The sequence below is a fragment of the Equus caballus genome, chromosome 19, assembly GCF_041296265.1.
Source record: "Equus caballus isolate H_3958 breed thoroughbred chromosome 19, TB-T2T, whole genome shotgun sequence".
Classification (NCBI taxonomy): Eukaryota; Metazoa; Chordata; class Mammalia; order Perissodactyla; family Equidae; genus Equus; species Equus caballus.
In genome coordinates this window covers 5461476-5483514 of record NC_091702.1, presented here as the reverse complement: position 1 = coordinate 5483514, position 22039 = coordinate 5461476, and the positions used below count along the sequence as shown (strand labels likewise).

General features: G+C 40.8%; 1 long non-coding RNA gene across 1 annotated transcript in view; it reads left to right on the top strand.

Annotated features, from left to right (window-relative positions):
- The first annotated feature begins 540 nt into the window (after positions 1-540).
- Positions 541-22039, top strand: part of LOC102148580 (uncharacterized) — a 41216-nt gene continuing 19717 nt past the window's right edge. The window contains exons 1-2 of the long non-coding RNA XR_011428947.1: positions 541-691; positions 10658-10771. This is a non-coding gene — a long non-coding RNA (uncharacterized lncRNA). The remainder of the gene's footprint in view (positions 692-10657; positions 10772-22039) is intronic.

Here is a 22039-nt window from a genome sequence, read left to right as displayed (position 1 = left end):
GTGATGCTACTGAAAGATAGATTGAGAGAGGAATATTGGCAAATGTAAGTAGCACATTGATATGGCTTCTTTAAAATTTGCTTTCAAGGCTGTTCTAAGCCATTTTGATAAAAAAGTTAACTATTTTTTTTAAACATCCAGAAGTCATAGGTAGCTTACCCCAGTACCAGGTGACATTACTTGAGGGGAGGGACATAGCAGTTGTGGCACCCTCATTAACTTGTCTGTGGAGCAGTTGTCCTATGGAGTGGCCCCCCTCTTGAATTAGTATGTTACTAGTAGAGTCTCTTAAGAGACCAGACTGCAATAGGAGCACTGCATGCCCAGTGGTTGATATACGGTCTTCAATCATTGCTCCATATTACCGAGCCTTCATCCACACTCAGTCAGCTAGCACAGTCAGCCGCATTAGGAAATGAAGGCCAGCTTTTGTTCAGCAATGCGTTTGATAAATTCAATCTTCTAAACCTGGAGCTAGGTGATGATATGGCTAGTTTGTGTTCAAATGGAGAATAATTTGTTGTGATTTTTCCTGTGCAGTGTCACTCGTGCTGAATCTCATTACCTGGTGGAGGTGATTGCTCACCAAGATCTCTGGCCTCCATTCTCTCCTGATGAGTCTGCCCACCCTTCCCGTTCTCCATATTTTACCGCAATTTTCAGCTGATATCAGCATGTAGCGTGTCCTGCTGTAAGTAATAAAACATTAGGGAGGATTACGTGATGTCTTAAAATATTAGGGAATAGTTGTAAATCACATAAAATGATTTTCCTTTGTTTGGGTTTTCTAATCATGACCTCTCTGTAATGGGAATGTCTAAATATGAGGCATTGGAGTATTAAAGTGGCCCATTGTCTGGAGACTCATCTTCTCATTGGTCTATGAAAGCCTAGAGGGTGCCTTGTCATGCCTGTTCCATAGCCGTCCATTCCTGAAGCCCCAACAGAGGGAGCAGGGTAGAGCTAGTTGATATGGAGCTGTGGTTGGGGCTGACATGCAGTTATAACTGCATGGAGTATTTCCAGGGCATTGAGAAATACAGGGGAAGGAGGATGGCTGAAATGGGATTTAGAGTGGAACCATATGGCAAAATTGTTGCATGTGTTTTCACTCTTAATTATTTCACAGTAATTATTATTAAAAATAAAAATTGCAATATGCTGTGTGATTTTGATATTTAAATCTATTAAAATGAAATTAATAATAGTTAATCCATATTTCCTAGATAACAATAGCATATATACTTTTGTATATTTTGTACAAATATTAGTCCTTTTATTATTATCTTAAACAGTTATTTTTTGCAGATCATAAAGTGTGACTATTCTTTATACTTGGAGGATTTTTTTTCTTTTTTGTTGGGAAAGATTCGCCCTGAACTAACATCTGTTGCCAATCTTCCTCTCTTTTTTTTCTCCCCCCAAAGTCCCAGTACACAGTTGTATATTTTAGTTATTATTCCTTTTATGTGAGCTGCTGCCACAGCATGGCTACTGACAGATGCGTGGTGTGGTTCTGCCTGGGAACTGAACCCGGGCAGCTGAAGTGGAGCATGTCGAACTTTAACCACTAGGCCATCAGGGCTGGCTCTGGAGGGTTTGTTGTTGTTGTTGTTTTGATACCTGTGCTTTAGCAAAGGCTTAAGGAACAATATAATAACTAAATAATCGGTGGATGATGCACTTTCCTAATATGTTAGTTATGTACCAAAATGTGTACTATATTTTCGTAGTTTATTTTTAAATGCATCCAGGAAAGGTTGCCATTTAAAGGAATCCTTAGGGAAGGTTTTGTAAAGCAAATTCTCACCCCCTAACTGAATGTTTATGTGTTGGGTTTGCTTAAAGTGGTTCTATGTAAAATTCCAATAGAGTTTTAGAATCCAACAGAAAGCATTCCTGGAATGTGGATATGTTCTAAGGTGAAGTTATCGGGCTTTAATTCTCACTGAGATTTTCTGGCACATCCACAGTGGGTTTTTCCCTAACAGAAAATAAATCTGAAGTTGAGAGTCTGTTTTGATGAGAGCTTAGGAGGCAATTTCTCTACTGAGAACACGTTGCCCCCATGGCCTCCAGGCCTGGCAGCAGTCCCTTGGCACACAGCTTGCCTCCGTGCTGCGGGGTTGCACGGGTCCACCTGGATGTGAGCCTCCCCTTGCTGGGCCTCTCGCCTGCATCCAGGGGCAGCGCTTGCAATTGTGGCTGCTCCGAGGTGAAATCTGAACTCATAAAATGTTCAGGATGCTTTTTTTCCAAATTAAAATGATGTTTGACCTGTGTTTTACGTGACCCTGCAGAGAGATGTGAAGGTCAGAAAGCCAAAACCACATCCAGTTTCACTCGAGACAGCCCGTTCCCTGTCCTCCGACTGGTGCTTTCGTTGGTCTCACATGCCTCCTTAAAACGCTTTAACTTCGTGTGCATTTCTGGCTCCAAATCACAACTAAAAGTAAACGAATCTACTGTAAAAAATAAAAAAACAAGGGAGGGGCCGGCCTGGTGGCTAGTGGTTAAGTTCTTGCTCTGCTTCGGTGGCCTGGGTTTGCTGGTTCGGATCCTGGGTGTGGACCTATGTACTGCTTGGCAAGCCATGCTGTGGCAGGCATCCCACATATAAAGTAGAGGAAGATGGGCATGGATGTTAGCTCAGGGCCAGTCTTCCTCAGCAAAAAGAGCAAGATCGGCAGCAGATGTTAGCTCAGGGCTAATCTTCCTCAAAAAAAAAAAAAAAAAACCCCAAAGGAGCTCAAACCACAATGTAAACAAAAATGGCTCTCACAAAAATGGCCTGCTGACAGTTCTGTCAGAGTTTGTCACTTTGTATGTGGCTGACTTGACCTCACTTGGTGGAATGTCATCGCATCTACTGCTGGCCCTGTGCCCTCATGTCAGGCCTATGGGGGAGCTGCTTTCTAGATTGGGCAAGGGAGAACTTGCCCCCTCTCTGAGCTCCTTATCCGGTCTTCACGGTGCCCACATTGCAGCATATTGCTAGAGTTTAGAAAAAGGTTGATTTTTGTGTATGATCCTCAGCCCTCTGGAGGTGAGAGAGCCACAGATGTACAGGGGTGTGTGTGCGTGTGTAAACTGATAATGTACAGCTGCCTTAGGATAAGGCAATATGATTTATTTAGTATTACTAAGTAATAGTGCTTACTAACTACTTGCATTAATGTCTCAGTATTCCTTAAGATTATATATATATATATGATTTATGAAACAGCAAAACAAACAGTAAAACACAAAATAGAAATAGATTAAAAAATATAAAACAGTAGAAAAAAAGCACTATGACAAAATAGTGGGCAATTTAAATTGAAAGAAAACAAATACAATTTAAAGGCAGTGTGGTCCCCTTCCAGAGACTGCCCAGTGGCGTGGGGGCGGCGATCTGGGCCCCAGCCCTCAGGGCGAGCACAGCAGACCCTGAGCCTGGATGTCCTCCTGGAGGGGGTCTTTCCCCTCCCATTTCAGGTGGCAGGAGGAAGCTGACCTCATGTTGACAAATGGCAGTTTGTTTAATGAACGTGGAGGAATTTTCTCTCTAAAGCAAGAGTTCCTGTTCTGGGTGTGGAGTTCATGTATGAAACTAGGGGTCTCTGACCCTTGAGATTAGGTACAAACTTTTGTAGGTATTTGTGCGTGCATTTGTGGGGATGGGTTTGCGTGTGTGTACATTTTTCTGGGGATAGGTTCTGTCCCTTTTATCAGATTCTCCAAGGGTGTGTGAAGACTCCCATGCTGGTCAGGCAACCATCTCCCAAACCACTTAGGATGTTAGATCATGGGGATCGTAGATGGCATTATTGCTCAGAACTTTGCACCGCGTCTCCCTGTTGCCCGCTTCTGCAGGAGGTTTAGAGTCCCACCCCACTGATGTTGGATTTGGCCATTCAGCTTGCTTTGGCCAAGGAAATGTGAGTGGTGGTGGCACATGCCGCTCCTGAGCCTACAAGCTTGAAGAGCCATTGCATGGTTCCACTGTAAGTTACTCTGTACCTTTGCGATAAGACTGATGTGTCCCAGAGGGGCTGTGCCTATGGCTTGGGCTGGGAATGAAGATGCTGGAGCTGAAGCTGACTCGTGAGCATGTTACACAGTGAGGACTGGAGCATATTCTTGTAAGTCATCGAGATTTGGGGGTTCTTTACTCCTGGCAGCATAATAGCTGAGCTGACTGATCCAACAGACGATGGCCAGACTTAGGTTCAGAATCCAGCAGGCACGATGGAGAGCCCGGGTGTAATGAGCGTCGTGTGGTTTTGTGCATTTAGAAGTGACACATTTTTCCTGTGTATTCTTTGTGGTCCTTCAGGGTTTCCCCTTGGAGTCAGAAATAAGACTTCAGTCCTGTGGGTCAGTCGATTAGGAGTTAGAGAGCCCATTTTGTCATGTTAGAATCCTTCTCTCTGGCAGGAGGGAGCCTCTCCGGACCTGTTTCTTCTGTCTGCCCCATGGCTAGTGTGTGCAGGAAAGAATTACTGATCTGAGGAATGTCTGAGGTCGGGAATGGCTCTCGGAAGCATAACACAAGCCACCTATCGCAGTGGGTATGAACATATTGAATTGTGGGGCGCATATCATTTGTGGTGCAAAGTATACTGCAGATTCATTTTCTAAAATGCTGTCTTACTCCAGCCATGACAAGGATGGAGAATAGGTGTTACCACAATAGAGCACAATGAAGGGCCACCAGGAAAGAAAGCAGACTTCAGAGGTGGCTCATAAACAAAGTACTACCTTGGAGAAAATAAAGCAGCCATCCATTACCCACACATAGTGTGTAGAAATCAGGGCAAGCACTTCATCCCCTCCTGACGGCTAGAGGTCAGAACTCCCACAAGGGAAACCCTGCAAAGCCCGTGCTTTAGTCAGAACGGGCTGCCCCTGACTCAGAGAGCGCTTGTGTCTTTGGGGAGATTTGGTTTATTCCATGCACCAGATTCTTAACTATTGCCACCATGAAGCAGTTTCAGCTGTTAATAATTTTATTGTTTAAAAAAAATCTGTGCTAACTTAATTATCCCTACCGACTGAAAATGGAGCAGATTGATGGCCAGCTCATGAAAGATCTGCCCTGGAGCCTTTTACTCAATGGAAAATGATTCCAGGAAACCATGTTGTACAGTTATTGATACCCTCACTGGATGATTTCTCCCTAATCTAGCACATCTAAGAAAATGTTCAACTTCTTTTCATCACAGATTGTAAGACTTTATTTCATTCACTTTATGGCGTTTGTTCATTTATTTAACAGCTATTTATTGATTGCCTGGTCATTGCCAGGGCCTGTTCTTGGAGCTGGAGCTGGGCAGCCTGTCCGCAGAGGGCTCACGCTCTGGTGGGAGAAGACAGACGTTAAGTACCAACAAGAAAATAAGTAACTGTGTAATATGTCCCATGGTGATCAACATTGAAAATAAGAAAGCAGAGTAAGGGGAGATGGAGAGCTGGAGACGTGGGATGCTGCTTCTGGAGTGCGGCCAGGGCAGTGCTCCCGCCCGGGCGTTCAGGGCCGTGAGTGCAGTGAGGGCATGGCCGTGGGAGTGGCTGGGGGAAGGGCGGGAGCTGGGTTTATGTCTCCTTTTACTCAGATATATTCCTGAGAAGTGGTATGTAAATTGAGTTTTAAGCCTATTATGGAAACTTCTTATAACTTGTTTTTCCCTAAAAATCTCTCTAAAATGAGGACCCCATCGGTAAAATGAACAATTATGCTTTAAAAGTGTCTGCATTGTGAGTGCAAGCGTCCACATATTGAACTTACTTTAAGCAGGTTACGAACATTTAGGATAAAATGTTACAGGTGAATGAGGACAAGAACAGTTGGAATGAGTAAAAAGTCTTGGATGTAGAATTTTTTAAAAAGTTATTATTTTAAACTATGTATAATAATCAAATCAGCAGTGTTGTCTGCTGGCGGCTCTTACGTTCCTCTTTGAATTAATAACCAGAACGCTTTATTATTAGCATATGAAAATCACAAGTGCTTTCAAAATATCTTATAGCCCTTAAAAAGTGATTTCTGTAGTCAAGTCAGCGTTGTCTTTGTCCTTTTATGTGCACTGAGGATGTGCAGGAAATACGTGTTTTCAGAATGAATGCAGGCGTAACTCAGGCCTGGGGCAGCTGATCACAGTTTTCGAATAAACGTGTTTAAGCCTCCGAGAAGGTCCTCTGCCCTTGACGTTCACCCCTCCTGCATTCAGCGATTGTTTTGAAAAACAAAACAAAACAAAAGTGTTAACAGAAGACAGTGAATTACCAAACTTGTCATCACTCCATTTTAAAAGCAACTCTTATGTATAAACTTTGACTTTATAACACAAATTGCATGATCTGGTGGTCGAGGTTCAACCTCAGGGGATCTCCGCTTTGATTGCCGTTGCTGTTTCAGAACGGGAAGGTGCCTGTTAATTTGGAGAAGAGCACACCTGTTGTGAAGGTGGGCCGTCAGTATCAAGAAGAGGGTCCCTCCTGCCCGTCACTCCTTGCATCCCCCCTTCAGTAGGTACAGGACATGTCAGATGCTGAAGAGCGGAATCAGGCCCATCCTTTTCGGACGAGTGTCAGGACATTTTAGGGTAATGCTTGTGTGACACCATCCCCACCTCCCCCTATGGAAGAACACTCAGTGAATCATCCACATTGTTCCCTCTGCTGTCCCAAGTTTACTGATTACAGCTGTCTTTCTTAGGTTCCCTGAGATGAGGTTTCCATGTATTTTTTCTGTCGAGTTAAATAGCGTAGCTGTTACTTTCAATATGTGAAAACATTTGTCTCCTCACGGCACAATGGTATTTTATGAGCAAGCACTTCATTCTTAGTTTATGAGTGTACATTGTCTTAAAAATTGTTCAAACTTGGCTTATTTCTCTTTTCTGAGAAATCTGTTTTCTATTTTCTGTGTGTTTTGTCCCCTAAAGAGTCTTTTTGTTCATATCTGGGACTTGAAATAGGGCCTAACAGTATTAGAAAGCCAGTGGATCCTCTCTGGAGCCCCAGACACAGCCCAAGTGTCTGAGAGTGAGGGTCAGCTTGCTTCCTGGGTCCAGCAAACGTCGACCTCTCTGTCTGTCTGTCTATCTGTCTATTTATATCTGTCTGTCCATCTATCCATCTATCTACCACGCCTATCTATCTGTCTATTTATATCTGTCTGTCTGTCTCTGTCTACCTGTTTGTCTGTCTGTCTACGCCCCGCCTTTGCAGCTCTCTGGATGATACTGTAAACTGGGCTTTCTTCTTGCACTTCTGACGCTGTACCTGCTGTCCTGGTTTCCTAGGGCTGCTGGAACAAGTTCTCACACACTCGGCGGCTTAAACCGAGAGATGGATTCTCTCGTGGTCCTGGAGGTAGAAGTCAGAAGTCGAGGCGTCAGCAGGGCCATGCTCAATGACAGTCTCTGGCGAAGGATCTTTCCTTGCCTCTTCTCGCTCCTGGTGCTTTTCCAGCAGTCCTTAGGGTTTCTGGGTTGTAGACACGTGGCTCCAGTCTCTGCTTCTGCCATCATGTGGCATTCTCCCTGTGTGTCTCTGTTTTCACACATTGTTCTTGTCTCTGTGTCTCTGTCCAAATTTCCCTCTTCTTATAAGGACACCAGTCATTGGATTAGGGCTCCCCCTAACCCAGGATGACCTCGTCTTAACTTGAGGACATCTACAAAGACCCTATTTCCAGATAAGGTCCCATTGAGGTTGCCAGTGGGCATGACTTTTGGGGGATGCTATTCAACCCAGTAGGGCTATTTCACCCGCAGCTTATACATGGCCAAATATAGTCAATTCTAGTCTAAGGCTTTCTTTTGGTAAATGTTTCAAATACATGCATAATTTTCTTCTTTTGTAAACTTTCTAATGAGATTTAACATACATGCAGAAAAGTCCATAAATTCTAAGTGAATGAATTTTTACAGATTAAACTACTGTGAAGCCATGTAAGTACCACTCAGATTAAGAAATAGAACATTGCCAGAAACCCAGAAGCCTTTGTCATGTCTTTTCCTGTTCATTGTTCCCCTAGAGTAAACTCTATTATGACTTTTATCACCATAGATTAGTTTTGCTTGTATTTGAATTGTTTTTTAAAGATTTTGTTTTTCCTTTTTCTCCCTAAAGCCCCCCAGTACATAGTTGTGTATTTTTAATTGTGGGTCCTTCTAGTTGTGACACATGGGATGCCACCTCAGCATGGCCTGATGAGTGCTGCCATGTCCATGCGCAGGATCCGAGCAGGCGAAACCCTGGGTCCCTGCAGCAGAGCACGCGAACTTAACCACTCGTCCACAGGGTTGGCCCCTTGTATTTGAATTTGTTATGTATTCACATTCTTTTGTGTTTGGCTTTTTTGCCCAACTTTTTGGGCAAAAACAGTGAGTTTCATTCAAGTCATGGTGCGTATAGTTGTTCATTTTCTTTGCTGCATAGTATTCCATTCTGTGAATATGCTGCAACTGTTTTTCCGTGCTGCTGCTGCTGCTGGACATTTGAATTACTTCCAGTTTTTTGAAATTGTGAATAACACTTTGTGAATTTTTGTGCATGTCTTTGGATGCACATGTATTTGTGTCTGTGTTAGACACATGCTTAAGAGTAGAATTATTAGGTATGGAGTATATGTTTATTTAGCATTAGCTAAATTAGTTGCTCCACATCTTTGCCAATACTTGAAGTTTTAAAAATCTTTTAGCCTTTTTGGTAAGTGTATAGTAAGATCTTATTGTATTTTTAATTTGCATTTCCCTAATGACTGACAATGTTGAACACCTTTTAATATGTTAATTTGCCATTCAGATGTCATCTTTTGTGTAGCGTCTTTTTTTATTTTTTTAAAGATTGGCACCAGAGCTAACAACTGTTGCCAATCTTCCCTTTTTTATTCCCCTGCTTTTTCTCCTCCAATGCCCCCAGTACATAGTTGTGTATTTTTCATTGTGGGTCCTTCTAGTTGTGGCTTGTGAGACGCCGCCTCAACATGGCTTGATGAGCAGTGCCATGTCCTCACCCAGGATCCCAACTGGCGAAACCCTGGGCCACCGAAGCAGAGTGCACAAACTTAACCACTCGGCCACGGGGCCGGCCCCTGCGTAGTGTCTTTTTAAGTCTTTTGTCCTTCATTTTATTGGATTTAGCTATCTTTTTATTATTGCTTTATAACAGTATTTTACATATTCAGGATATGAATTCTTGTCAGATATATGTAGTTCAAAAATCTCCTAAGCTAATTTGTTTTCTCTCTCTTAATGGTGTCTTTTGATGAATATAAATTTTTTTTTTTGAGGAAGATTAGCCCTGAGCTAACTGCTGCCAATCCTCCTCTTTTTGCTGAGGAAGACTGGCTCTGAGCTAACATCTGTGCCCATCTTCCTCTGCTTTATATGTGGGACGCCTACCACAGCATGGCTTTTGCCAAGCAGTGCCATGTCCACACCCGGGATCCGAATCGGTGAACCCTGGGCCGCCGAGAAGCAGAACGTTGAACTTAACCACTGCAGCACCGGGCTGGCCCCTAAATTCTTAATTTTAATCAAGTCTGTTTGTCTGTCTTTCCCTTTATGGTGAGAGCTTTTTATGTCTTGTTGAAGAAATCTCTGTTTGCTCCAAGGTCATAGAGATATTATCAGATGTTATCTTCTGGAGATTTATTTTTACCTTTTACATTTAGGCCTGTGATCCATTTAGAACTGATTTATATGTCCATATGAAATATAAGTCACAGTTGTTTTTTCCCATATGGATGTCTGATTGATCCAGCACCATTTATTGAAAAGATCATGCTTTCTCACTCTTATTGAAAATAAGGTGATTGTATATGTGTAGATCAGGTACTGGACTTTCTAGTCTGTTCTTTGTTTAACTTTGTGCCAATACTATTTTGTTTTTATTACTATAGCTTTATAATAAATCTTGATATCTAGTAGTATAAAACCTCTAAGTTTGCTATTCTTTTTAAAGACTGTCTTGGCTATTCTTGGCTTTTTGCATTTCAATGAAAATTTTTGAAACAGCTTGTGAATTTCTAATGAAAATACCTACTAGGAGTTTGATTTGGAGTTATTGACCGTACAGATTAATTTGAAGAGAATTGAGGTCTTTATAATATTGAGTTTTCTAATCAATGAAAATGATATATTCCCCTATTTCATGGGTTAGCAACCTTTTTCTGTAGAGTCAGATAGTAAATATTTTAGGCTTTCTGGGCTACTCCTTGTCACGTATTCTGATTCTTCTTCCTGTTTGTTTCACAACCTTTTAAACTTGTGAAACCTCTTCATTCACGGGTCGCACAGAGACGGCTGCAGGCTGCGGTTTGCCGCTCTCCGCTCTATCTTTTGGGTTTTCTTCAACGTGTCTTAATAGTGCCTTATAGTTGTCTGTGTAGAGTCCTTGCCTGTCTTTCATTATATTTAGTTTTATCTATTTGGTGATTTTTGTACTATTGTAAGGAAAAGTTTTTAACAATTTATTTTTCCAATTGCTTGTTGCTTGTGTATAGAAATAAGATAGATTTTTGTACATTTACTTTTTGTTCGGTGATCTTACTAAATTTATTTATTTATTGTAATAGTTGATCTGAGATTCTGTTGGAGCTTCTACAAATAAATAATGTCATGTGCTAACTGTAGGGTTCTTTGTCTTGCTTTCCAAACTTCAGAACATTTGTTCGCTTTCTCATCGTACTGCACTGGCTGGGACTTCCAGAACACGGCTGAGCAGAAGTGATGACTGTGAACATCTTTTCCTTTCAAGAAGGCATTTCAATGTTACAGTTAAGTAAAATACTAGCTATAGGATTTTTGTAGCTACTTTTTACCAGATTAAACATGGTCCCTTCTGTTTCTAGTTTGTTGAGTTATTTTTAAATCATTAATCAGCATTGAATTTTATCAAATGCTTTTTCTGCATCTATTAAGATGATATGATTTTTCTCCTTTATTAGTTAAAGTGGTAAAGTGTAATTTTTAAATTATATTTTAGTTTCAAATGTTAAACTAACCTTGCATTGTGGGGATAAACTCCGTTGATAATTGTGTATTATCCTTTAATACCTCTTTTACTGTTGTTTTACTGGTGTGTATTTTCATGACAGAGCTTGGCCTGTAGTTTTCCCCTTTTTGAAATGTCCCCATGTTTTGATATAGAGGTTATGCTAACCTTTTTTCTATTCTCTTTTTCTATTCTCTGAAACAATTCGTGTAGTGAGTGAAGCTGTCTTGGTCCCTCGAGTCCCCCTAGCTGCCCACTGAGTACCAGTGAGTGGCCCCAGTCAGTGTTGCATAGAGCAGAAGAATTGTCTCAGTTTTGCCTGAATTCATGACCCACAAAAACATGAAATAGAATTAAATGGTTATTGTTTTAATCCACTAAGTTTTAGGGTACTAAGTATGTAGTAGTATCATTGTAGTTTTTAATTTGAATTTTTAAAATAGAATAATAATTTTAAGAAACTTTTCATGTACTTCTCTGCCATGCATGTATCTTCCTTGGTGAAGTGTCTTTTGAAATCTTGGGTCCACTGATTTCATTGGCTCTTTAGTTATTATTGAGTTTTGAGCATTCTTTATATATTCTAGATACAAGTCCTTTATCAGATATATGTTTTGCAGATATTTTCTCCCAGTTTGTGACTTACCTCTTAATTTCCTTAACAGTGTATTACAAAGAGCAAAAGTTTTTCATTTTGATGAAGTCCAATTTATAAATCTTTTCTTTCATGGTTTTTCCTTTTGTGTCTTATCTAAGAGATATTTGCCTAACCAAAGGTTGCAAATATTTTCCCTTGTTTTCTTCTACATGTTTTATAGTTTAATTCTTAACACTATGGTTATGATCCATTTTGTGTTAACTTTTGTTGATGGTGTAAAATAAGGTTTGAGGTTTATATCTTCCATATGGATATCCAGTTGTTGTGGTACCTTTTGTTGAAAATTATCTTTTCTCCTTTGAATTACCTTGGTAGCTTTGTTGGAAGTGAATTGACTGTATATGTGTATATCTATGCTTGGACTTTCTACTCTGTTCCATTGACCGATATGTCAATCCTTATTAATATCACATTGTCCAAATAACTGTAGTCTTATAGTAAACTTTGCAAACAGGCTATGTGCATCCTTCAACTTTGTTTTTCCTTTTAGAAATTGTATGTTCTCTCTTTCATATGAATTTTAGAATCAGCTTGTCAATTAAAAAAATCCTGCTGATCTTTTGCTATGGATCGTATTGAATCTATAGATCAACTTGGAGATATTTGAGATCTTAACAATATTGAATCTTCTGACCCATGAACACGGCATATCTCTCTATTTATTTAAGTCATAATTGATTCTCTCAGAAATGTTTTGTAGTTTTCAGTATAATGGATCATGCACAGATTTTGTTAAATGTATTTCTGAGTATTCGTGTTTCTTGATGCTATTGTAAATTATATTCTTTTAAAATTACAATTTTCAGTTGTTCATTGATATTATTAGAAAAACATTTGACTTTTGTATACTGACCTTGAATCCTGTAACATTGCTAAACTCACTTACTAGTTCTAGTAGCTTTTTTGTAGATTCCTTGTGATTTTCCAGATAATTTTTACTTTCAGCAGTCACACATATTTTTAAGAACTTAAAGGATAAATACAGTCTCTTATATGTGTCCACATACTTATCATTTGTGCTGCTCTTTCATTCTTGAAGTTCAATACTTTCCTTTGGCATTATTTTTTTTATCCTGAAAAAATTTCTTAAGACTTCTTCTTTTTTTTCCTTTTTGAGGAAGACTAACCCTGAGTTAACATCTGCTGCCAATCCTCCTCTTTTTGCTGACAAGACTGGCCCTGAGCTAACATCTGTGCCCACCCTCCTCTATTTTATATGTGGGACGTGTACCACAGCATGGCTTGATAAGTGGTGTGTAGGTCTGCCCCCAGGATCTGAACCGGCGAACCCCTGGCCCGCCGAAGTGGAGCATGCTAACTTAACCGCTACACCACCAGGCCGGCCCCAAGATATCTTTTTCAGCAAGAGTGTTGGCAACAAAGTTTTAGTTTTCTTTCATCTCAGAATGATCTTATTTTGCTTTTGTTCTTAAAGGATATTTCTGATAGAATTTTGGGTTAAAAATTATTTTCTTTCAGCTCCTTAAAGATGTTGTTTCATTCTCTTCTGGCTTTTATGGCTTCTGATGAAAGATCTGTAGTCATTCAAATCGTTGTTGCTTCATATTTGATGTGTCACTTTTTCTCTGGCTGCAGTTTGATTATGAGGTATCTGGGCATGATTTCTCAAGATTATACTGTTTGAGGTTCTCTGAGTTTCTTGAATCTGTAAATTAATATCTTTCCCCAAAACTGGAAGCCTGTTCATTTTTGTTTTTAAGTCTTTTTTTCTCTGTATGCTTTATGTTGGATAGTTTCTATTGCTATGTCTCTGTTATTTTCACTATGTCACTAATATTTTCTTCTGCAGTGTCTCGTTGGCTGACAGTCCTATCCAATGCATTTTCATTTCAGATATTGTACAGGCACACATCGTTTCATTGTGCTCCACGTTATTGTGCTTCACAGATATTGCATTTTTTACAAGACCCTGTACCAGCAAAAAGATTATGACTTGCTGAAGGCTCATCTGATGGTTACCATTTTTTAGCAATAAAGTATTTTTTAATCTAGCCATGTACATTTTTTGACACTTGGTAGACTACAGTATAGTGTAAACGTTACTTCTATATGCACTGGGAACTAAGAAATTTGTGTGACTCACTTTATTGTGGTATTAGCTTTATTGTGGTGGTCTGGAACCGCACCTGCAATATTGCTGAGGTGTGCCTGTATATTTTATCTGGAATTTCCCTTTGAGTATTTTTACATCTTCTGTTTCTCTGCAATTCATGCTCATGTTTTCCTTTATGTCATTGAGTATATTTTTAAGATTTATAACAGCTGCTTTAGTGTCTTTTTCTGCAAATTTCATCATCTCTGTCATTTCTGGGTTTGTTCCTATTGATTAGTGGAATCTTCTCGTTATAGGTCACATTTTTCTTCCTTGCCACATGCCTGGTAATTTTTGGTTGGATTCTAGACACTGAATTTTCCATATTTATGGAAATGCCATATTTTGTTGTACTTTTAAAAGAATGTTCTTTGTTCTTGTGCTTGCATATCAATTTGATCCCTTTGAAACTTGTTTTTAGGTTTTCTTCTGGCAGGTGCAGAGCAGTCTTTGCTCCTGTCCTAATTTATCCCCTACTATTAAGGCATGACTCTTTTGAATATTCTACCTAACGCTGAGTGATGGGAGTGTGAGCTGTTCCCATCACTGTGTGATGTCAGGGGCATCTTCAGCCTATTGCTTTCAGGTAGTTCTTCCCCCAGCCTCATGGAGTGTTACACCAGGCGCGTGCAGGTCAGTCCTTAGCCACAGACTTGGGGGGCACCCTTTAAAGATCTCTGGAGCTCTCTTTCATTTAGCTCCCTCCTCTCCAATATTCTGACCTATAGATTCTATTCACCATGGGTGATTTAAACTGTGATGTTTTCTCTTCGACTAAATGAGACTGCCAGCTTCTGTTTGAGTTCCTGCTCTCTGAGCTGCAGCCTTGAAGATGTCTCCAGGCAGTAAGCTGGGGCGATCATAGCACTGTTTTCATCATTTCCCTTCTCTTAGAGGTTATAATTCTGAGTGCCTGTTGCCTAATATCTGAAAAGTTGTTTTATGTATTTTCTCCAGTTTTCTAATTATTTATGCCAGGGCAATCCCTGTAGCAATTAATCCTTCATGCATAAGTGAAATTCCAAAAGTAGACCGTTGAGCATCTTTGGTATACAGGGCACTGGGTTACAGTCATGGGTTAAACACATTCCTAGTGGTTTTTGAATGCATACCAAATTGAATGTACCCCCTCATCGGTTATCTGTTTGCCTCCTTTCCCTGGGCCTCCATTTTTGATGCTTTCAATTTGTTCATTCTTTCTGTAAAATTGATTGTGTTTTAGTATAGATGACTGTAGTTGCAGGTCAGAGCTATTGAAGGTCTTAGTCATTTCATGGCTGGACTGTTGCAGTGGACTTATAACTGAGCTGGCTCTTTTCAGTCTCACTCTCTCCAGCTCTCTCTCCCCATCGTCTCCATAGCGACTTTATGTAATCTCCTGGATAACTGCAAACACCTACCGACTCTCCTTTCGCTTCTACCTTGTCCCTCTCTCCCCATCTACAAGTCTATTCTCAACCCAGCAGCTGGAATGATCCTTTTAAAACATAATTCAGATCAAGATACTCTGTTATGTTTCCCCTGAGCGTATGTAAATCCTCAGTGTCTCCCTAGCTCACTCCTAATAAAAGTCAAAGTTCAAGGGCCTTGGGGAACCTGCCTGATCTGGCCCCGTCTGACCCTATCTCCTTCTACTCTTCTCCCTCATTCTGTTCCAGCCACACTGGCCTCCACGCTCTTATTTAAATATATCAGGCGGGTCCCTCACAGCCTTTGAACCAACTGTCTCCTCTGCCTTGAATGCTCCTCCTTCGGATTTCCTCATATTTAACTCCCTCACCTCCTTCAAGGCTTTGGTGAAATGTCACCTTCTCAATGTAGCCTCCCTAGCCTCCCAACTGAATGATGAAATCTGACCCTATCATCCTCTCTGCTTCAGCACTCCCAATCTGTCTAACCCCGCTCTATTTTCTTCCATAACACTTTTATCAGCCTCTAACATACTGGATATTAAACACTTACTTATTTTGTTTAGTATCTGTTACCTCTCCACCTAGAATGTAAACTCCCCAAGAGCAGGATTTGTTGTCTGTTTTGTTCACTGATGCCTCCCTAGTTCCTAGTATGTCCATAATAAATATTTGTTGAATGCATGTAAATCTGATGTCACATCTTTAAGTAAGATTTCTTTAGCTATTCTTGAGCATCTCTAGGGTAAAGTCCTAACTCTTCGCAAAGTGGAGTACATTCTTCACGAGCTCCTCCTTTGCCCTGTGTCTACCTTGTTAGCCTTTCCATCCCTCTGCTTCCTGAATTCCACCTGTACTTAACCAGCAATTCCTGAAACAATACTGGCTCTCTCACATTTTTTGGCAACATCTTAGGCAGCACCCATTGCTGTATAATCACTTTTAGGCATTAGAACAATTTCATATTCAGATGTGAATAAGTCCATACCAATATAAAGCTAAACTTCGTTGTCTACACTGTCAAACTTCTTCCCATTCCCCTGCTGAGGACGTGAGCTCAGGCACCTACAGTGGAGACGGGGATGTGGGTTGCTCTTTCATTTTCTGTCCCTCTCTTCCCTCTACTTCTCCTGTTCTCTCCAGAGTCCAGCGAAGAATGAAGGAGAAAGGGCGCAGTTGAGGTTGTAATCTGGCTGTTGGTACCCTCTCTGGGGCAGATGCTCACATACGTGTCACATCCCTCCCTCCACCCCCCTTCATGCAGGGACCTGCACAGAATCCTGATGTAGGTGACATCTCCTTGGCTGATTTCTAGCAGGGCGACCCACTTAGCACCTTTCTGCTGGGATATTCTCATATTGGTAAAAGCCCTCTTGAGCAGGATCCTTTGAAGATGTCTTGAAAGAGATGCAGGATGTGAAGCGGCAACGGCACAGAGAGACCTGCCACGTAAAGTACAATTGTCAGTACAGTTTATTTACTGCTGCTCTTTCTGTCCTCAACCATGATGCGGTTAGGGAGAGCCTGAGGAATCATTGGAATCTATGGACCCGACAGAAAAGTGGAAATAGTCCTAAGTGGGACTCAGTCAGTGACTCCTGGCTGGATACAAGTTTCTAAACCTTGGTCTTCTTAACATTCAGATGAACAAGTAAGTCTATATGTAGTCATTCTACTACTGGTTAACTGTGCGAAGTAACACATTACTTCATCGTCCATAAACTGGTGCAGTTGGATTTTGCAGTTAACATTTAGCTGTAAGAACCCGTGACTCCCTCTGACTCTCTGTCTCTCTATTTCTTGGAGGCACCATGGAGATTGTGCTCTGCAAGGTGTGTTGAGCTCCTTTCTTTTTCTCTTTCTACAAGATGGCAGTTCTAGTGCTTGGAAGCATTTGTTTTGAAATTTATACTGAATTATTAATAAAATACCGTTTGTGGAGAGTAAGGCTAGAATGAAGTGGGCAGGCCAAGAAGCATGAAGATCTCAAATAGGGACTAGCCCCTTCTTTTCTCTGCCAGTGACGGAGTGGCCACTAGAGGTGAAGAGCGGGGCTTGGCGGCATGTCCCAGGTATGCCTGCCGTGGATCTTTGAAAACAGTGGCTGCTCAGTACAGGGGGTGATACATCTTCCTGACAAAGCTGCTGCCAGGAGAGGATGGACATAATTCATCCCTGAGTCTTGCTGTGAGCTCTGCCAAATCCAACAGGCAGGTAACCAAATACTGAAAAGAAAGTAATGTCAGCCCAGAGTAGTGATGGCCAAGCCTGCACCTTAATTACTCTACCTGGTGACAAAAGCTATTTATCAAGCTTGAAATAAAGTGGTTTCAAAGTCAGAAATTTATGTGCCAGCCACTCAGAGGCTGTAATTTTTGGCCATTGGTTTAAAGGGGCATAAACTAAAGTGAAAACAAATTGGAGAGTAAGCACGTTTACATCCGTACGATGGCTCCATCAGTTTTGTCTTTGGTTCTTTCTGATTTTCCCACCACGTCTTTGCACCCAGGTTTTTAGGCAACTACAATGTTTTCTTCAAGCCAACATCACACCCTGGAGCCAAAAGGAGGACACTGATTTTCAACAAATATTTGTTGTATTAAATGAGTATAGTTGAAAAGAAGGCTGAGGAGTCCTGGAGGAATTAATTCATTTATTCAACAAATATTTATTGAGTGCCACGTGTGTCAGACATTGGCTGAGAGGTTAGGCATGCTGGTGGTGAAAAGACAGCAAGGCCCTCTTCTCTCATGGAGACCACATATGTATAAATGAGGACACACATAAAGAAATGAGGAAATGTGGCCATATATGACCAACTCACAGCCAACATCATACTCAGTGGGCAAAAACTGAATGCCATGCCCCTGAGAACAGGAATAAGACAAAGATGCCCACTATCACCACTCTTATTCAACACCGTACTGGAGGTTTTGGTCAGAGCAATTAGGCAAGAGAAAGGAATAAAAGGAATCCAAATAGGGAGTGAAGAAGTGAAACTCTTGCTGTTTGCAGATGACATGATCTTATATACGGAAAACCCCAAAGAACCCATTGGAAAACTAATAGAAATAATTAACAACTACAGTAAAGTTGCAGGGTACAAAATCAACTTATAAAAATCAGTTGCTTTTCTACACTCCAATAACAAACTCAGTTCTCAGAAAGAAAACTCAAGGATATACTTCCACTTACAATTGCAAGAAAAAGAATAAAGTACCTACAAATAAATTTAACCAAGAAGGTGAAGGACTTATACAATGAAAACTATAAGACATTACTGAGAGAAATTGATAATGACTTAAAGAGCTGGAAATAGATTCCATGCACATGGATTGAAAGAATAAACATAGTTAAAATGTCCATACTACCCAAAGCAATCTACAGATTCAATGCAATGCCAGTCAGAATCCCAATGACATTCTTCATGGAAATAGAACAAAGAATCCTAAAATTCATATGGGGCAACCAAAGACCCTGAATTGCTAAGGCAATCCTGAGAAAAAAGAACAAAGCTGGAGGCATCACAATCCCTGACTTCAAAATGTCCTACAAAGCCATAGTGATCAAAATGGCATGGTACTGATACAAAAACAGGCACACAGATCAATGGAACAGAACTGAAAGCCCAGAAATAAAACTGCACACCTATGGACAGCTAATCTTCAACAAAGGAGCCAAGAACATACAATGGAGAAAAGACAGTCTCTTCAATAAATGGTGTTGGGAAATCTGGACAGCCACTTGCAAAAGAATGAAAGTATACCATCATCTCATGCCATACACAAAAATAAACTCAAAATGGATCAAAGATTTGAAGATAAGTCCTGAAACCATAAAACTTTTGGAAGAAAATGTAGGTAGTACACGAGTTGATTTTGAACTTAAAAGGATCTTTTCGAATACCATGTCTTCTCAGACAAAGGAAACAAAAGAAAAAATAAACAAGTGGGAGTTCATTAGACTAAAGAGCTTCTGCAAGGCAAAAGAAACTAGAATCAAAACAAAGAGACAGCCCACCAACTGGGAGAAAATATTTGCAAATCGTATATCTGACAAGGGGTTTATCTCCATAATATATAAGGAACTCACACAACTGAACAACAAAAAAACAAACAACCTGATCAAAAAATGGGCAGAAGAGATGAACAGATGTTTTTCCAAAGAAGATATACAGATGGCCAATAAACACATGAAAAGATGTTCAACATCACTAATGATCAGGGAAATGCAAATAAAAACTACACTAAGATACCACCTTACACCTGTTAAAATGGCTACAATCACTAAGTCTAAAAATAACAAATGTTGGAGAAGGTGTGGAGAAAAGGGAACCCTCATACACTGCTGGTGGGAATGCAAACTGGTGCAGCCACTATGGAAAACAGTATGGAGATTCCTCAAAAAACTAAAAATAGAAATACTGTATGACCCAGCCATCCCACTACTGGGTATCTACTCAAACAACTTGAAATCAACAATCCAAAGTAACATTTGCACCCCTTTGTTCATTGCAGCTCTATTCACAATAGCCAAGACATGGAAACAATCCAAGTGCCCATCGACTGATGATTGGATAAAGAAGATGTGGTCTATATATATACACACACAATGGAATACTACACAGCCAGAAAAGAGACAAATTCATCCCATTTGCAACAACATGGAAGAACCTGGAGGGAATTATGCTAAGCGAAATAAGCCAGACTGAGAAAGACAAACACCAGATGATTTCACTCATATGTGGAATATGAGCAAACACATGGACAAAGAAAACGGTTCAGTGGTTACCAGGGGAAGAGGGTTGGGGGTGGGCACAGCGGGTGAAGGGGAGCACTTATGTGGTGACAGTCAAGAAATAATGTACAACTGAAATCTCACACTGATATAAACTATTATGAACCCAATAAAAAAATGAGGAAATATGGGTAGTGATAAGTGATAGTGGTTGAGGGAGGACGGGGAATGCCAGAAGAGGCATGTGAAGATCAGAGAGCAGAGAGCTCTAAGTGCAGGAAGGCACCTTTGCAAAAGCACGAGGGCAGGAATAAACTTAGCGTGTCTGGTGAATGGAAGAATGCGTCAGTGTGACTGGAGTGGGAAAGAGTAGAAAGAGACAAGATCGGAGAGGTAGGCAGGGGCCAGATCAGGAAGAGCCTTGTGGGCCAGGATGAGGAATGTGGATTTTATTCTAGGTTTGGTGTGGGTCATTGGAGAGTTCGAAGCAGGAAGCAAGTAGTGTGCTGACCAACACGTCACTGAAAGTGAAGGAGTTGAAAAGATTTTTGCAAATATCTTCTCTCAATTGGTAGGTTGTCTTTTCGTTTTGTTGATGGTTTCCTTTGCTGTGCAGAAGCTGTTTAGTTTGATGTAGTCCCACTTTAAAACAAACAACTCAATTAAAAAATGAGCAAAGGAGGGGCCAGCCAGCCCAGTGGCACAGCAGTTAAGTTCGCACATTCCCCTTCTCGGCTGCCCGGGGTTCGCTGGTTCGGATCCCAGGTGCGGACATGGCACTGCTTGGCAAAAGCCATGCTGTGGTAGGCATCCCACATATGAAGTAGAGGAAGATGGGCATGGATGTTAGCTCAGGGCCAGTCTTCCTCAGCAAAATGAGGAGGATTGGCAGTAGTTAGCTCAGGGCTAATCTTCCTCAAAAAAAAAAAAAAAAAAAAAAGAGCAAAGGATTTGAACAGATGTTTTTCTAAAGAAGATATATAGGTGGATAACAGGCATATAAAAAGATGCTCAGATCACTAATTATTAGGGAAATGCAAATCAAAACCACAATGAGATACTACCTCATGCCCGCTAGAATAACTATTATTGAAAAGATAGGAAATAAGTTTTGGAGAGGATGTAGAGAAAAGGGAACTCTCATATACTGCCGGTAGGAATGTAAACTGGTGCAGCTATACCACAGAAAACAGTATGGAGATTCCTCAAAAAATTGAGAATAGAACCACTCCATGATCCAGCTATTCGACTGCTGGGTATTTACCCAAAGAACATGAAAACACTACTTTGAAAAGATCTATGTACCCCTTATGTTCCTTGTAGCATTATTCACAATAACCAAGACTTGGAGGCAACCTAAGTGCCCGTCAATGGATGTGAGTGGATAAAGAGGATATAGTATATTATACAGCAGAATACTACTCAGCCATAAAAAGATGAAATCTTGCCATTTGTGACAACATGGATGGACCTTGAGGGAATTATGCTAAGTGAAATAAGTCAGACAGAGGAAGACAGGTACCCAGATACCATACAGGTTTCCCTCATATGTGGAACATGAAACAACAACAAGAAACAAACACATAGACACAGAGAACAGACTGGAGGTTACCAGAGGGGAGGGGGATGAGGGGAGGGAAAAAGGGGTAGAGGGGGTCATTTGTATGGTGACAGATAGAAAGTAGACTTTTGATGGTGATGGTGATACATGATGTAGTGTATATAGAAGTCGAAATATAACGATGTACAGCTGAAATCTATATAATGTCATAGCCAGTGTTACCTCAATAAAAGATTTTTACAAAAGAGGCATTAATTACTTAACAATTGATTAATTAAGCAAACATTTATTGAACTTTCCCTATGTGCCAGGTGCTGATGACAGAAAGATGAGTAAGACACCCCTTGTCCTCGAGACACATGATCCAGTGGGGACAGACAGTCACGTGCGTGAGTAAGAACAACATGGCAATAATGAGCAGTGATGCCTTAGTGGCCAAACTCACGTCAGTCACTTTCACCATTTTATTAACAAACTGAATATGGCCTCTTAAAAGAGGCTCTTCTGGGCTGGCCCGGTGGTGCAGCAGTTAAGTGAGCTTCAGCGGCCCGGGGTTCGCTGGTTCTGATCCC